This window comes from Pinus tabuliformis, chromosome J, assembly GCF_031772625.1.
Source record: "Pinus tabuliformis cultivar Carrire ecotype Pingquan chromosome J, CPIR1, whole genome shotgun sequence".
In the NCBI taxonomy this organism is placed as follows: domain Eukaryota; kingdom Viridiplantae; phylum Streptophyta; class Pinopsida; order Pinales; family Pinaceae; genus Pinus; species Pinus tabuliformis.
The window spans coordinates 1,214,916,149-1,214,930,314 of NC_142295.1; the positions used below are offsets into that span (position 1 = coordinate 1,214,916,149).

The following is a 14,166-nucleotide window of genomic DNA, read 5'->3' on the forward strand; positions in this document are numbered from 1 at the left end:
GTAAGACTCCCACGGTAAAATACTTCAAAATCTTTGGAAGCAAATGTTACATAAAAAGGACTGATGAAAATCTTGGCAAGTTTGAAACTAGAGCAAATGAAGGCATTCTCCTCAGTTACTCTTCCTAAAGTAAAGAATATAAGTGTTACAATAAAATACTTGGAAAAATTGTTGAAAGTATTGATGTGGTGGTTGATGAAGCAGGCGACAATCCAAAGCAGATAAAAATTGAAGATTTTGAAGAAGACTACCCTTCAACATCAGATCAGACTAATGATGAAGAAGAAACTTATGAGGCACCAGAAGAATAGATAAGAGTGGAAGAAAAGACTCCGTCCAGGTATGTCCAAAAGAACCTTCCAGAGACTCAAATTTTGGGGCAGAAAGAGGCAAGTGTACAAACAAGAAGAACTATTACAGAAGCTTCAAGCTATCTAGCATTGCTCTTCTCCATCAAACCACTAAATATAAGTGAAGTATGCAAAGACGAATGCTGGGTCAAGGCCATGAATGAAGAACTTGAGAAGATTGAAAAGAATAACACTTTGGAATTGGTTCCTAGACCTAATGATAAGAATGTCATAGGGACCAAAGGGATATTCAAGAACAAGCTAAATGAAAATGGAGATGTTATTAGAAAGAAGGCCAGACTTATTTGTAAAGGGTATGCTCAACAAGAAGGTATAGACTTTGAAGAAACTTTTGCACCTGTTGCTAGACTAGAAGCCATAAGAATGTTCCTTGCTCTTTCTAGCTTTTATAAGTTCAAAGTATATCAAATGGATGTGAAATCTGCCTTTCTAAATGGAGACTTAGAAGAAGAAGTGTATATTGAGCAACCAGATGGAGTCATCCTTGGAAATGATCCAAAACTTGTATGCATACTCAGAAAGGCTCTCTATGGTCTTAAACAAGCTCCAAGGGCTTGGTATTATCATATGGAAAAATACCTCCATCAACAAGGTTTTTCAAAAGGATCAACAGATAGCAATCTATATATAAAAATTGACAACGATAAATTGCTAATACTTGTGGTGTATGTTAATGATATCATCTTTGGTAGCAATGAAGAAGCCATGAGTCAAAAATTTGCTTTGGTAATGCAAAAAGAATTTGAAATGTCCTTGCTTGGTGAACTCACATATTTTTTTGGTTTACAAGTCCAACAAAACAAAGATTGTATCTTTCTATCACAAACCAAGTACCTCAAGCAAATCTTGAAGAAATATGGCATGGAAGATTTGAAACTAGTATGTACCCCTATGGTAACAGGATGCAGCCTCAGCGCAAATGATGAATCAGTAGCAATACATCAACCAACCTATAGATACATGATTGTTAGTCTACTCTATCTAACAAGTACCCGACCAAACATCATGCATGCAGTGGGAATAGTTGGAAGATTCCAGGAAAATCCAAAGGAAGCACACCTTCAGGCAGTTAAAAGGATTTTCAAATATCTTCAAGGAACACAAAACTATGGCTTATGGTATCCTAGAGACATAGATCTCACACTTCATGCATATACAGATGTAGATTGGGCAGGAAGCATGGATGATAGAAAAAGCACTAGTGGTGGTGCATTCTTTATGGGTTCCATATTAGTATCTTGGTTCAATAAGAAACAAAGTTCAATTGCATTATCTACAGCTGAAGCAGAATATGTGGCTGCTACATGTTGCTACACACAACTCCTTTGGATGATGCAAGCATTGCAAGACATTCAAATCACTTGTACTCCACCCATCTCCATTCTATGTGATAATACAAGTGCAATCATAGTTTCAAAGAATCCTGTCATGCATTCCAAGACCAAGAACATACCTATCAAATATCATTTTCTCTGGGAACAAGTGCTTGAACAAAAAGTCAAATTGGAGTATGTCCCCTCCAAGGAACAGGTTGCTAATATATTCACCAAAACACTACCCAGAGAGACATTTTAATACCTCAGACAAAAGCTGGGAGTAGTTGATGCATCATCTTGTTGTTGAAACTTATATGTTTCAAAGAGCAGTGGTTGTATGCGATTTTCATGAAGCGTATCCGCGTACATACGCTGGTTTCTGTGGATACAGTCGCGTATATGTTGGTTTGAAGAATATTAGTGGGCCAGACTCAGGATGAAAAGAGTCTGATATGGGTCTATCAGTGATCATCTGGCACAGGTTCAGGGGGAGCATATAATGCATTATCATTGTTGGCATTACCTTAGAAGATCTTGGTACAATTTCACAGTTGTTTTTTATTCAGGTGGAACAGGTGCAGAGGGAGATCATGGTTGTTGGTCTGGATGGTGATTAGCAGATGCTGTTGATGACTATCATAGTCTCATTTTAGATATTTCGTCTCTATGTCATGTATATCTTTTACTATTAATGTCATGTAACGAGCTATTTTGTTTCCCCACTATGCCTGGGATGGATGATGTAAGGTTCTTGTGTTATCATGTATAAACTTTTGGTGTATCCCCACTTGGTCAGGTAGATGAGTCAATTTTTGGTATATTCCCACTTGGTTGGGAGATGGATGTATGTATGAGTCTTTGGTGATAAGAAGGTCATTTATGATGTATACAGTTATGTTCTTCTTGCAAACCTTGCCTACGGTCAGGGGCAGCATGGACAACACAGCAAAGCAGAGATTTCAGCATGTACTATGGGGGAGCATAACCCTTTGCCCTTGATGACGAAGGGTGAGAGTGACTGGGGGTTGCCATCAAGTCCAAAGGGGGAGATTGTTGGCATTATGGAACAGGCTTGGCACTATGGCACAGGTATTGTCCTTGATGGCAACTCACTCGGAAAATCATTCAGATGACAATTTAGACTCACAGGCTCTCAGAATAAACGAAAAGAAGGTATACACAGATTCTCATTGACCAATCCGCATATACATGTGATATCTCTGATCAAAAGGCGCGTATGCGTATGCACACACTTTCTTGCAAGGAAAACCACGTACAGTTTAGAAAACTTGGTTTTTGGTCCTTGGTATTTGGACCTATGGTTTTGGACCGTGGCATCTTGTCCAAAGTGATGAACCCAGGTATTTGGACCCAGGTATTGGTTCTAAGTGGTTTTGGACCATGGTATTGAGTAAGGCCTAAGACTATAAAAGGGGAAGGAGATCATTAGGCAAGGACACTAAAAGAATTGAATATCTTATGAAGAGCAAGATCTAGAATACTAGTCATTGGGTTATGGTGCATAGCTGGATCTGAATCAAGGAGGAACCTGAGCGCTAGAAGAAGGATAAGTTCTATTGTTGGGTCAAGATCTTAAGGCTTGAAGAGAAGTATCCTTGTGTGATTTTGATCTTTTTGGCACATGAATTGATCTATAAATCTGATGATCTAGGTATAACTAATGTTTGAATAATTGAAAAGGGTAAATTATCTTTTATATATCTGTACGCAGGTTCAGCATAGCAAAGACGCGTATACACGCTGGTTCAGTAATTCAAAACAACATATATGAAGGTTTGCCTTAATATATCAGCATATGCACGTAGGTTCTACATGTTGAAGTAGCATACGTCTCATAAAATATGTTTTATCTACTTCTGTTTATTGCTATAGTGTTCTGGGTTCAGGATCGTTTTCTAGTTACTGTTACTATATTTTGGTTACAGCATTTAGAGAAGTGATTGTTTGATTCAGTTTTGGTTGGTGCAAAGGAGATTGATTGATGCAAATATATTTGATGTTTGATTAATGTTATTGATGGATCCAGTCTGAAAATTCATGAAACGTGGTCCCTGGAAGAAAAGAGAAGGTTGTAGCTTTTTGTAGGTCAGCACCTACGTACTAGTACATCAACTAGTACAAGAGCTAAGGGGGTTGTAGCTCCCTTCCATGAGAAGCTGGAGAACAAGAGAAGGTTGTAGCCTTCTGTAGGTAGAAGCCTGCGTACTGGTATAATATTGCACCAGTACAGAAATATTGTAAAAAGAAGTTTGTTATTAAAAGAAGATAGAGACGAATTACAACAGATGGTTTTCACCCACATTGGGTTTCCACCTTATATCTTGTGTTCATGTGTGTGATTTCCTGTACTGTTGACTACACTTGATTATTGTTTTATGGTTCTAATACACAAATTAAGATCAGCTAACTAAATTATAAGTCTGCAAGGTATATGCCATTTTCTCTAAACGCAGTTGCGTATATACACAAGTTTAATTAACAGAAATAGCGTATATCAATTTGTTTATGAAAATGAAAAATTGTTAAATTTATAATACTGATTCACCCCCCCCCCCCCCCCCCCCCCCGGCCTCTCAGTATTATTTCCAACACATAGTTCCCACCATCTGGCCCATCATGAAGGTATTTTAATACCCTTTATGAATCTTGTACTTCCATACCTCTGAGTTGGACACCATTGTGGTGCTTCCAAGAAACCACACCAAGTAAAATATGATAAGATAAAGCTTTAAATCGAATTTCCCTCTTCTATTTAGCTGATAATTGTTAGGGAAAGGTTTCGTGCTTTACATATGGTCATACATCAGTGTACCAAGACGTGGCTACATTTGTAGGGGTAGCTTACTTAATATTGTACGTTTCGATTTCTTTTTCTTATCCAAAAGAATCCTCTTTTTGTGAATTGAATTCTTCTACTGCAATCCAATAGATACCATGGCCTTTTATTGTATGAAATGGCTTGAATTCAAGATTGTATTCTTGAAGGCATGTCATCTAGTTTGCCCTACTCTCACCCTACTCTTGTTGCATGAAGAGGGGCCTAACCATTGGGTAAGACACAAAGATGATAACATGAATTTTTAAGAGGTGAGGCCTAAAATAATTCACTGCCTTATATACCAGATAGTATTTTTAATCTATGGCAGGATAATTCAATTCATATCCCTGTGGGCCAACACTCATAAATTATATGGGCCACTCGTTTCCTTCATGTTTCTTCTAAGAATAGTTGCAAGAGATGTGTTAGAAGAAAAAGTATACAACAAGAAATATTCATTAAAATATGGACTATATAATGTTGGGGCATCAACAATCGCTTGTTTAATCCAGGTAAAGGCATCTTTCTCCTTTTTCTCCCACTTGTAAACTACATTCTTCTTGATCATCTCTTTAATGGCTTGACAATTTGTGCATAATCCAAGATGAACTTCCAAAGGAAGTTTATTTTTCCCAAGAAGAATTGCATGGCTTTCTTATTCATGAGAAAAGGAATCTAAGAAATAGTCTTGACTTGCTCTTGGTCCACTTTAATTCCTCTCTTGGCTACAATGTGTCCCAAGAGGTTTCCCACTAACACTCTAAAGATACTCTTATTTGGATTTAAAGATATACCATATTTTCAACATTGCTCAAATATTTTCCTTAGATGACAAAAGCGATCGGATCTTTTCTTTGAAAATATTATAACATCATCCAAGTACACAGCAACACTTATGTCCATATCCCACTGAAAGGTAGCACCAACATTTATGAGTCCAAATGGCATTCGTCAAAATGCAAATGTACCCCATTTAGTCCTGAATGTATTTTTTAACTTGTCAAGTTCTACTACTAGAACTTGGTTATATCCAAAAAATTTGTTTAATCGTGAGAACATTCCTGATTTAAGACAATGATCAAATGACCAAGGAAAAACCCACAAGGGGAAACCCAACCAAATTCTTCTTCTATTATAAATCAAATGTTCAATAAAGATACATAGTACAATGAGAGATCAAGAGAATGAGTAATTTCACCAAAATATGAACAAGTTGTAGCATGAATATCACTGGTAGCAACAACAAATGCACACATTGAATCAACCTTCCCTTTAATTGAATCAACATTGAAACACTAAAGCACTGAATCAACCTTGGTCACCAAGTTCTGCTTTTACTCTCCAAGTCTCTCTCTCTTAATCTTCTTCAACTCTCTCCAACTCTCTCTCAATTTTTAATTCTTCTTTCACAATGCACAAGTAGTGAGGGGAGAAAGAATGAGGCACATATATATAGGAGGAGAAATGAATCTATAACATATGTTGAAAAATGTAGCAATAAATTCTCAATTTCGTTTTGCTTTGATTAAATTGAGAAAATTTGAATTTCCACGTCAGTAAACAACTTGGATGTAGTTAACTTGTGCGACATGGCTTGTGTCACCTATTTTACTCAACAAATTCAAGTTGGAGGAGTTAGATGTAACAACCCTGGTGAAACTTCCATGTAATCAAGGTTAAAATAATAACCACGATTAATGGGACACCTATTCCAAGATGAATGTTGGGCAAGACATCCTAGGGGGTGTTCATTTGGTTGTTTACAGCTACGGACATTGGCAAAGGAAATGGCTAAGGCGTTGGAAAGGGAAAATGGAAATTTTGGAACATTTATTTATGAAAATAATAGAAATTAGGATAAATGGAGGTGAAAGGTCACAAGTTACATGTGAGGATGAAAATGAAGGAAAATAATGGAAAACGAAGAAAATAGAGGCCTCATTCATAAAAATACTTCTGAGGATCAGTTGGTAAAGAAAATATGGCACCAAAAAAGAAGTTTAATGTAGCTAGATAGGTACATGGGTCACAGCAGCAACATAGAGGTGAGGGCACTAGTCGATTAGAGTATTAGACACGTGGCGAGGAACACATTAGGAAAGATTGTCCATAGAATTAGGGTGGTATGCCGAAGATATACATTGCACAAGAGGTGCAGACTATTAAGGATGTAGGGCAAAGTATTCCTCGTATTTATGCAGCCATGGATAACAGACAGGCAGAGCACCAAGCATCTATCATTAAGATGGACAGTAAGCTTTGTGATCAAGTTATTTCTAATTTGATTGACCCTGGATATAATTATAGCTATTTTAGTTCTGACTTGGTGGATAAGTGTGGTTTGAGTAAAGAATTGCACGCAGAGTTGTGGTTAGTGCAGTTGGCTACAGGTACAAAGAAGTGAGTTCATAATTGGGTAAGAGCTTGTGCATTTGATTTAAATGGTATGCCTACCATAGCACATATAAATGTATCATGATTGGGATCATATAGTATTTTTTTGGGAATGGATTGGTTATATCTTCATAGAACCAAGATATATTGTTATGACAAAGCCATTGAGTGTGTTGATGACAATGGGGAACCAAGAGTCTTACAGGGTAAGAAGAAAGCCACATCAATTAGGATGATGACAGATATGCAGGCAAAGTGTAGTTGTAGGAAGGGGTGTATGGATGTATATGCATTGAACAGGTACCCAGTTCTATAGCAAATTCAATATGTATTTCCTGAGGACATTACAGAGTTGTGACCTCACAGGGATGTAAACTTTTCTATTGAGTTAGTGCCAGAGGAAACTCCAGCATCAAAAGCACCTTACAGTATGAGCACACATGAGTTGGTTGAGTTAAAGTTGTAGTTGAAGGAAATGTTGGACAAGGGATACATTAGGCCAAGTGTATCACCTTAGGGCGCACAAGTATTGTTTGTGAAGAAGAAATCTGGAACTCTTAGATTATGCATTGACTACATGCAGTTGAACAAAGTGACTATTAAGAACAGGTACCCATTATCAAGGATTGATGACTTGTTTGACCAGTTGAATGAAGCAACAGTGTTCTCTAAGATTGACTTGAGATCTGGATACCATCAAGTACGCATCAAAGAGGAGGACATTTACAAGAAAACTTTCTGGACCAGGTATGGGCATTATGAGTTTGTTGTAGTTCCATTTGGCTCAACTAATGCTCTAGCTAAGTTTATGTGCTTAATGCATAGTGTGTTGCTTCCATACTTAGATAAGTTTGTTATCGTGTTCATTGATGACATATTGGTATATTATAAAAATGGGGAAGAGCATGTTGAGCATTTAGCAGCAGTTTTGAGGTTGTCGAGAGAGCATCAGTTGTATGCTAAGCTCAGCAAGTGTAGTTTTTTTCAAACTAAGGTACATTACTTGGGACATATTGTCTCCAAGGAGGGCATTGCAGTAGATCCAGAAAAGATCAAGGCCATCATGGAGTGGGTATCTCCTAAGAAAGTAGATGAGGTGAGATATTTCATGGGGTTGGCAGGGTATTACAGGAGGTTCATCACGAACTTCTCACAGATTTCTCATCATATTGCATCATTGCAGGGGAAAGGTAAGATGTTTAAATGGACAGAGGAGTGTGAGGCTACTTTTTAGCAGCTTAAGAAGTTGTTGACACATTCACGAGTGGTAAAAATTTCATATCCAGACAAGGAATTCGTAGCCTTCATAAATGCTTGCAAGAGAGGACATGGTGGATTCCTTATGCATGATGGACAGACGGTGTGCTATGAGTCACGAAAATTGAATGAGCATGAGTATAACTACCTGACACATGATCTTGAGTTAGCAACGATCATACATGCATTGAAGATGTGGAGGCATTATCTTCTTGGCAGGAGTTTTCTACTGATGAGTGATCATATTGGGTTGAGGTATTTGTTTGACCAGGTGAATATGAATGCTAGAAAGGCTAGGTGGTTGGCCACGATCAATGAGTTTGATTTCGAGATCAGGTACATCAAAGGTAAAAAGAATAAGGTGGCAAATGCTCTTAGCAGGGGGGTATAGATAAATCACTTGGCATCTATGAGCTCCTATGGGATAGACTTACTGGATAGGATCTTACAGGTAGGTCAGCAAGATGTCAAGTATATGGATATTGTGCATAGGTTGTAGCAAAGTACTGGTAGGGTTATTGGTGGTAGTACAGGTGATTGTACATGTGTAGGTACAGGTGGTAGTATAGGTACAAGTACAGGTATAGGTGCAGGTGCATAGGATGTGGACTATTGCCTTACAGCAGATGGATTGGTTAGATTCAGAGACGAGATATATGTGATAGATAGCAGCAAGCTCAAGAAGGTGATCTTGAGAGAGTTTCATGTGAAACCTTATTTAGGTCACCTAGGTTATCAGAAGACATTGACTGTAGTGAAGAAAATTTATTATTGGCTGAATCTGAAGAGGGATGTAGCAGAGTTTGTGGCTAGGTGTTTTGATTGTCAGCAAGTAAAGGTAGAGTGTAAACATCTAGATGGCCTGCTACAACCAATTTTGATTCTAGAGTGGAAATGGGAGGGAATTTCCATGGAATTCATCACAAGGTTTCCAAAGACAATGAGGCAGCATGTTTCCATCATGGTTGTTGTGGATAGGTTAACAAATGTTGCACATTTTATTCCAGTAAAGTCTACATTCTCAGCTAGCAATGTGGCACAGCTATTCATCAAGAATGTTTTCAGGTTACATGGTGTTCCAAAGAATATCATGTTAGACAGGGATGAAAAGTTCACTTCCAAGTTTTGGAAGGTGTTTTTTGCAGTTTTGGGCACTGAGTTGGTCTTCAATACAACTTATCATCCGAAAATAGAAGGATAGATATAGAGGGTCAACGGGATATTGGAGGACATGTTGAGGATGTATGTGATGCATCAGAAGTGGAAGTGGGAGGAGTATCTTCCCTTGGTTGAGTTCACATACCACAATGGTTATCAAGAGTCAATCAGGATGAGTCATTTTGATGCATTGTATGGGAAGATTTTCAATATCCTATCAGTTGGAGTGATCTGGTTAACAGGGTATTGATTGGACCAGACATGTTGGGAGGCATGGAACAAGAAATTCAAGTGATCAAGAAGAATCTAAAGGAAGCATAGGATAGGCAAAAGAGCTATGAATATCGGAATAGGTTGTTAAAGGAGTTCCAAGTTGGGGAACAAGTGTACTTGCGTGTCAAACAAAAGAAGATCTCATTGCAGATTGGATCATGTGTCAAGTTGGCACCACATTTTTGTGGACCCTTCAGTATCATTGAGAGGATTGGACTAGTAGCCTATCGATTTGCACTGCCTCTAATAATGAAAGTCCATGATGGTTTCCATGTATCATTTCTTAAGAAGTATGTTAAGGATGTTGATCATATGATTGGCTGGTCTATATTGTAAGTGGAACTAGATGGAGAATTCCAGCCGAAACCTCAGTGTATATTGCAGAAAAAGGTGCTCATGCTCCTGAATTGAGAAATCAATAAAGTTAAGGTGTAGTGGAAGAAATTTGGGCCCGATTGAGCTACATGGGAGATGGTATATCAGATGCAGGCCAAGTATCCTTCCTTATTTTCTGGTTGAGGAAAATCAATTTTGATATGGTGTTTTGGTATATGTCTCGATATGGTGTTTTGGTATATGTTTTGATATGGTGTCGTGGTATATGTTTTGGTGTGTGTTTTGGTCATATTGTAATATGTACATATGTATATGGATGTAAATACCACCATGAGCTATGTTATAAATCTCCAATAAGTGGTATGGGCCATGTCATTATGATATTCATGTTGCTATGTTGTCATGTTACTATGCTATCATGCTGTTGTGTTTTCATGTTACTATGCTATCATGTTGTTATGTTTTCATGTGGGTTGGAACTCAGTAGGGTGATCATTGTAAATACTACATTGAGCTATGTTATAAAGCTCCATGAGAAGTATATCTTCTTTCTAGCAGTTTGTTGAGGTATATGTGTGATTGAACACCCACGACAGTGTCCCCCAAGGGGGAGGGTTCTGTAACAGCCCTACTGAAAATTCCTTGTAATAAAAGTTAAAATAATAACCACGGTTGATGGGACACTTGTTCCAAGCTGAATGTTGGGCAAGACATTCTAGGAGGTGTTCATTTGGTTTTTTACGGCTAAGGAAATTGGCAAAGGAAATGGCTAAGGATTTGGAAAGGAAAAATGTTATTTATGAAAATAATGGACATTAGATAAAATGCAGGTGAAAGGCCACCAGTTGCATGTGAGGAGGAAAATGAAGGAAAATAATGGAAAATGAGGAAAATAGAGGCCTTATTCACAAAAAGGCTTCAGAGGATCAGTTGGTAACATTTTTCTAATTCAGATTTAGGAGATCTCTCATTATTCTCTCTCTCTCTCTCTCACTCTTGGACACACAAAGTTTTCTTGGAGCACTTTGGCATTGGAGAAAGAAATGCAAAGGAGGAAAGAGGAAGCAAAAATCAAGTAGGAGAAGTCAGGATCAAGCAGTTACAACAAGATTCTTTGTAGGTATCGATTTTCATGTGTATTTTCCTTGCTAGATTTGACATGCATGGTGTTGCATGTTGTTGTTTTCTATCATAGAAGGGTTTTACCAGGTGTTATAGTGTTCTTTAGCCTAGCCTTGCCAGTTCCTAATAGCCTTAATGAGATGGGTTCTCATACTTTGGTTGAGCTGGATTTCTAGATGGATTCAAAGCTGGGTGGAGTGGAACTCCAAAATGAGAAACACATAGCCTAGTGGTCCATAAACCAAACTTTGGATCATGGAAAATCCATTGGCCTAGTAGCCCCTAAGCCAGACTGTGGGTTTCACTAAAGCCAGGATTGTGTGCCTCGGTGGTCCTAAGAATCCTTGTCGGTGAATGATGGGATATATGGTAAAGCCTAGATGTGGATTTCTCTATGTTGGGCTTAGTAGTCCCGGGATGGGATGTATGGTAAAGCATGGAGAGTGGGCCTTGGTGTAGGGCCTAGTGATCCCTAGATCGGATAGTGGATTACGGTAGAGCCTGAGAGAGTAGGAGGCACTCAAATTTGTCACGGTGTAGGTGGAGAACTATGATAACATCCATGCTTGTTTGGTTATTTTCGGTTGGTTATGAGTCCCACATTCATGCTTGGAATATGGCATGGGGGAGATTAGCTGAAGAGAGACTTGGCTCAGCCAATCTATGGTCAGGTGAAATGTGGTAATCCCATCTCCAGTTGGTTTTTGCATTCATTAATGAGAAATTCATTCCCTTGGTTTTCATGTGTAAATGTACTATTTTATATGTGGATTTTATGGTTGATATATTTATGGTATTTATGTTGTTACTATGCTCATTATATGTATGTTTTATGACAGCAACTATGTATGGATCTCAACATGTTTTTACTTGTAAATGAATGGATATTGTATCTATGACCTAGTAGATGATAATGAAGAAAAATACATGAGGGAACAATGGTTCTTAGTGATTCTCATATAAGTATGAGATCCCTATGTTTAATTCTGTTGTTTCCATCTTCAAACTACATGTTTGTGATATGTTTGACGAAATGCCTAACATGGCTAGTAGGGGTCTAGTTAAGGGCTTGTTTAACTGATTACTTTAGCATCATTGTTTCCCTATTATTTTACTACTCTTAAAATATCATTCCATTATGGGCAGTGACCTGGCCTTTGGGTTGGAAAAAGTGGCTCAAATCCCAGGGATGCTGGCACAAAACTGGAAAAATTGGTCCTTGGGCATTGGTATGCATGCTTTTGAGAGCATCCAGAGGTCCCTAGATGCTTGCATGCCCATAGCATGAGAACATCCAGAGGGCAAGTGATCAGAAGTTTCAGTGGGACCTAGACACAAGCTACCTAAAGTGTTAGCATGGTTATCTGGGGTCTTGTAGCTAATGTGGAAGGTTTGTTTGTTGTGTTTTTGTCAATTCCATTTCCTTAAGGTCACATAGGAGGTAAAATCCAACGATAGTAGCCTCTTGTCGCATGTTTACCCTAGTTGGCTAGTTACTTGGGTATATGTGGGAGGAGGGTGTTACATTAGAGTTTAGTTAAGCATGTTTGATTACTAATTTGTAGCAATCAAAGTCAATTAACTCAAATTTTTTTCAATTAAACTAGTTCCAATTATTGGAGGAACTAGTGGAAGGTCAGTTTTGCAATGGGACTTTAGTTAAACTTAGTGATCATCCAGTTAACTCATCAATCAACCCAAAATAGCTAGTGCATGCAGAGAATTTGAGTTACCCAGTTGAGGTGGATATTCCAAGGTAGTGTAACATCAGTTGCCGACTATTCCAGAGTGTACAAGTGTTGTATGCAAACTAATGATCAACCTGAGGAATTAAACAATCCGTTTTGGAGAAATTATTAAAAAATAGGGGCCTAATTTCTCAAAGAATTCCACAAGGAAATAAGGGCTCAAGCAGAGGTATAAATTGACTAAGTCTAGGTCATAGCTTCTTAATGAGTAGAGAGATAGGTTATGCACTTGCCTATTGTGCTCAGTTGAGCAAAGAAATTGTAATACATCTCTATTCATCATATTAATGCAAGCAGGAATTGGGGTTTTTAGCAGATTACTTTCTATAGGAAAAATACTATTTTCATGTGTCTGATTTCTTATTGCATGTCCAATATTTTTGTTCTAAATTGTGAGCTAATTTCCACATAGTAGTAGAGGATGTTTTTGTCTTGTGATTTTGATTAAAAATTCATAACCAGTTACAAATATAATGTTGTCACCCTCTGCAAAATTTGTCTTCATCTATTAATAGGGTGCAATTGAACAGAAAGTTGGCAGCCATATTTAAATCCATAGAAGTAGTAAAATATTAATTTGACCTCCTCCAATGGATGATGCCCAAAATTAGCTTTCCAATGACATAAAGAACTCCTCAAATGGACTCTGGAATCAGAAGTTATGGTAGATCGAATTTTCCCTTGAAAACTGGAAGCCAAGAAGAAAATGTCTTAAGGAAGAATCATAGAATCGGAGATCGGACGTCCTAAGGCGCAACCCATGATACAATAGAACTAAATCATCGATATGCAATCAATGATTACTAATATTGGCGATCAGAATCATAGTGAATAGTGTATATTGGAGGTTCCAGTGATCCCATATATCAGCGATCGAAAACACCATAGGACCAGCAAAAGCAAGGAAAATCGGTGATCAGTGATCACTAATATCACAAATCATTGATCATAGTCTTGGCAGCATAGGAGGGCATGGATCAAAATCAGAGGTAAATAAATTGTGGCACCACAGTGCATCGCAGGTCAGCAGTACGATATCACAAAATCAGAGATCGGAAGTCCTGATGGTCTATAAATGAATACTATAAAGAAAATGACGAGAAAAAGGGTTGATAGTGTAAAATCACCAGGGGACCCAAAAGATAATTTACAAAGGAAATCAACGAAAAAGGGGTAGATGGTCTTTTTCTCTCTCCTCCAGGGGGCCACCTGGCGTAATACTATTGGATCCAATAAAGACACGGGGGCACTGACGTCACCATGACATGGTAGTATGGAGGACACATGGCATGTTGATATGGAATTTTCAGGGGTCCTATGGGGGCATATCTGGGTGACACGTGTCACCACTC

The 14,166-nt window shown here is 38.1% G+C and overlaps 1 pseudogene; it reads left to right on the plus strand.

Moving 5' to 3' along the window:
• Positions 1-6,651: 6,651 nt before the first annotated feature.
• LOC149231507 (D-2-hydroxyglutarate dehydrogenase, mitochondrial-like) overlaps positions 6,652-14,166 on the plus strand; it is a 29,139-nt pseudogene continuing 21,624 nt past the window's right edge.